At 44.6% G+C, this 4462-nt stretch overlaps 1 long non-coding RNA gene across 1 annotated transcript; it reads right to left on the bottom strand.

Moving 5' to 3' along the window:
* Positions 1 to 1960: 1960 nt before the first annotated feature.
* LOC121043189 (uncharacterized) lies at positions 1961 to 3909 on the bottom strand. Its single transcript, XR_005796718.1, has 2 exons — positions 3607 to 3909; positions 1961 to 2494 (listed from the first exon to the last, which is right to left on the bottom strand). It is a non-coding gene; the product is annotated as an uncharacterized LOC121043189 (long non-coding RNA).
* Positions 3910 to 4462: the final 553 nt, after the last annotated feature.

Here is a 4462-nt window from a genome sequence, read left to right as displayed (position 1 = left end):
ATGCCTAGAAGGCTGAAACCTCATGACAGCCACTCAATAGCCAAGCTTGCTGTGTATGTCCAGAGCTACAGAGCAGCTGTTGATCCTCAGCCCTGAGGTTCAGCAGGAAGAAATAAGATTTCTAAGGGTTTACCTTCCTTGTCAGCTTCCCCTCACCAGTCTTCCAGTTGCTCCTGGGAGACCCTAACCAGAGGAAGCAGAGTGGAAGGTGGAACTATCCAAAGACTTCTACCCCTACTCACTCTACCCACTCTTGCCCAGCCCTCCTCCTTCCCTGGGATTCTAAAGCAGGGATAATGGGCTGGGGTAAACTTTCTTTCTTTCTTTCTTTCTTTCTTTCTTTCTTTCTTTCTTTCTTTTTAACTTTGGCAACTATTGTCTACTTTTTATTCAACTTTAACTGGCATTTATTGAGTACCTATTATGTAGTAGGCACTGTGCTAAGTGCTTTCACAATTATAATTTCACATAATCCTTGTAACAACTCTGCAAGGAAGGATTATTATACCCATTTTAAAGACAGAAAGATTCTGAGATCAGGTGAGGACCAGATTATGGAAGCCTTGAAGGGCTAGAAAGTGGAAATGGGGTGCCATCAAACAAACCTGGGTTCCAGTTGTAGCTTTGTCTTTTACTGGCTGTATGACATTGGCAAGTTTCTCAACCTCTGAGCCTCAGTGTCTTGATTGGCAAACATAGATCACCTTACAGGGCCGTGAGGAATAACTACATAATATGTGTGTAGTTAGCACTGTCTAGCACACAGTAGGCACAAAATAAATTAGGTGATGATGATTCTTGGGAAGATAGGGCTCATAGATGAGTGCAGGACAAAATTAAGGAGGGAAATGTGGAAATGGGGATTGGAGATAAAAGGCTATGGGTTTTGTCTAATGTGTTTAACAAAGTGAGTGGGAGGGTATGGAACAGGAATGGACAAATCTGTCAATAAAACAGAATAGAAAACCCAGAAATAGATCCAACATAAAGTGGACTCCGGTGTATGATAGAGGAAGCATTATAAATTAGTGGGGAAATTATGAGCCATTCAATAAATATGTTAAGACAACTGGATTCCTATGTGGAAAAAAATTACATTAGATTCCTACCTCACACCACACCCAAAAATAAATTCCAGATGGCTTAAAGACCTAAACGCTTGTGAGAATGTTTTTGTGACAGGGAGGTAGGGAAGGGTTTATTTCATAAGACACGAGAATCAGAAATCAAAAAGGGAAATGTCAAATTTTAAAACTTCTGAAAAAAAGGTAAAAGTCAGGTCATAAGGGATTAATATTAGAAATATATAAAGAATTCTTTAAGTCAATTTCTAAAAAGGACAAAAAGCCCAACAACAACAACAAAAATGAGTAAAGACTTTAAACCAACAATTTACAGAAGAACCCTGAGCATCAAACATACATGTGAAAGTTGTGAAAAGATGTCTGAGCCTCACCAGTAAATGGGAATATTCCATTTAAACAGTACAATTCAATTTCGTGTTTTTAGCTTGGTAAAAATGAAAAATTATGACAATACCAAGTATTGATAAAAATGCAGGGGAATGGGAATTCACCAGGTAGGTAAAATCATTTTGGAGAAGAATTTTGGCAAACTCTAATAAAACTGCAAATACACATATCCAACTGAACTGAACATTCCATTTCTGGGAAACACTTCCCTTCTTAGGGAAACTTGTGTATTTGTTTTAGAAACACTGCTTCCAGAAACCAAAAAAGCCTGAAACCACAAAATGCCCACCAGTGGGAATTTGGGTAAAACGAGTAAGTTATGGAGCGTCCATATGATGGAATATTACACAGCAACCAGAAAGCATGGATCCAATCTCTATGGAGCAAAGAAGCCTGATGCAGACAACACAATGCTGGGTAATAAAATCAAGGTGCAGAATATATGTAGAAAATGATACCATGTTTCATACAAGTTTCAAAGCATGGAACATTGTTATATACTGTTTATCAATACATGGATGTACAGTGAAGTTGTAAACAGAAGGACTGGGAACAGGCAGAATTCATCACAGTGGTGACTTTGGGAAGGAAGGAAAGGGAGCAGGTCTCTGGTGTGAGGACATAGGGTATTTTAACTCTGTAATGTTTTGTTTCTTTTTTAAAAAGATCTGAAGTAAATTTAAAAATGTAAGCATTTGTTCATTTTGGGTGGCAGGCACATAGATTCTTTCAGGGGTTTTGTTTTATTTTGTCTTGTTTCCTTAAAAATAAACAGATCTGGGATCACTGTGCCTCACTCTCTTCTTCCAAGGCTGGGCTCTCCCTCACTTCTTTTCATCAGGGAGTCAGGGTCTCCCACCAATCATGGGAGAAACTTCTTGGCAGACCTTCTCATCTTGTCTCTCAGAGAGTGTCTTTTCTTCCCATGATGCCCAGCTTTATCAAGGAATTTAGCTTCTCTTGAGTTCCTCTAGAGCTTCTAGTAGGCATAATGTTGACACCAAAGCATCCATTCTTGTGATCTTAGTGGAAAAATTATATAATTTTAAAAGGGCAGTGAGTCAAACTCTGAAATTAAAAGTGGAGAACTATTGCATCCGTATGGTCACAACAGGAAACAGGATTCGCCCCCAGAGGGCTCTGAGACTATTACAGAAGCGTGGGCAGGGTTATGGGAACACATGGTGGAGCACGCAGAGATCAGCAATGTGGGAAGTCATTACCACCCTAGGGCTAAAGGGAGGAGGAGAAGTCACGGCGTAACTTTGGTCCAGAGAAAAGTGAAACTACGGAGGAGACACTGCCTAGTGGAAGCCAGAGTCATGGAGGGCCTCAACAAAAGCCCCAGACGCCCCCAAAGCAGAAAGAGGGTATGGAATGGGTGAGAAGTACCCTGAGTTATCTTTCCTCCCAGCCCCCACCCCCTTCCAGGTGCCTCCCATTGACTGAACCCGATTGGAACGAGTTACAGGGGATTCTGGGAGATGTAGTCCACAGGAGGTGAGTCCCCCGGGGCTCAGAGTAGGGGTGAGCTGGTTTGGGGGTGCAAGCAACTGGTGGCTAACCAGCCTAAGAGCTAGAAAAATCTCAGTCATGGAGTTAGTGAGTGATAGTCACACATTTTAGTTTGGAAGAACAGGAAAAAAAGAGACTCGGGCCAGCTGCCTTTGGAGAAAGGTCAGTTAAGGAAGTGGAAACCAGAGAGGAGAAAGGAAGACGGCTTCGGATTTGGGCTCTTGCTGCACCTCTGGGAAAAGAGGCTGGCAGACCTCATGAGGCCCAGAGTGAGGGACGGGAGGAGGGGTGCAGAGGCTTTAAGGTGGGACCAAAAGGAGCTGGCAGGCAGTGGCTATAAAGCTGTTTCCTCCAAGTGGGAATTAGTAGATAGCCATGATTGCTGAATGCACAGATGTGGAAGATGCAGGCAGCTGATGGAAAGCAGGTGAGTAGGAGGAAAAAGGGCCTTGTGTGAGACCTAGCACCTGCAGGTAGGAACCACCCAGACCACCCTTCAGCCTGAGGCTGCCCGGGGCCCCATAGAAAACAGTGCTTATCCCACTAACCAGGCCCCAGGAGGGCTAGAGATTCCTTCGGGAACCCCCAGTACCCCTTCAGCAGACAGACTGACACTCACCAACTCATTAAGGAGATTTCTCTCAGCTTCTCGCTCCCCTGCTGAGGTCTGCTTGGCTTGACTGAGACACAGAGAGAAGAGCAGCGGGGGACAGCTCAGGCCAGGGCCACATCTGAGTGTTTTTGTACTCCTCTTCTATGCCCATCAGGATGTTCCCAGTATCTGGTGGCGTGTGTGAATTTAGAAGCTCCACAGTTTAGCCATGGCCAATAGTGAAAGGAGAAGAGCCCACAGGTCCCTCCCTTGCCTGTGACATTTCTGTGGTGTTATGACTTCCACTCACCCCAACCTGAGGCTGCTCTAGTCAGGGAGACACAGCATCTCAGCCTCTTAAATGTGAGAGGGTGGCTCTCAGCCTTCATGGGGGCCCCAGGCCCTAACTATGAAGTGCCATAGTTATCCATGCACAAGACTGCATGCTCTTTGAGGAATGGAGCTGAATCTGGGCTTTAAAAAATATTTTTCATTTGTACAGCACATATGCAGCTCAGACACTGTTGAATTTCATCTGGTCTAGCCCCATCCCTTCAGAGATAAGGTGACAAAGGCCCGGTGAAGGGAGGCATATTTCCTGGGGGAACACAGGACAAAGCCTATACTAGAACCCGAGCCTGCATTCCTTGACTATTTGCTCTTTCTGCTCTGGAAGCGTGACTTTCCTCGCTGTCCTAAGTGACTTCCTGGGGGAGACTTTCCACCAGGTGAAGGGCGTAGCATCTGGTCTCACAGGTTTCCTGACTGATGGCTTCCCCACTACGCACAGATGGGCTCTTCCTGGCATAGAGCTGGGTGCCATGGAAAGCTCTGAACTCAATTTTTTATGGGAAAACGTGTGCTGCCGACTCGGGCTCCCGGG

This window comes from Herpailurus yagouaroundi, unplaced genomic scaffold (assembly GCF_014898765.1).
Source record: "Herpailurus yagouaroundi ecotype Mexico unplaced genomic scaffold, PumYag 186, whole genome shotgun sequence".
Taxonomy (NCBI): Eukaryota; Metazoa; Chordata; class Mammalia; order Carnivora; family Felidae; genus Herpailurus; species Herpailurus yagouaroundi.
Note: the sequence above shows the minus strand (reverse complement) of the source record. Positions and strands in the feature narration are given on the sequence as shown.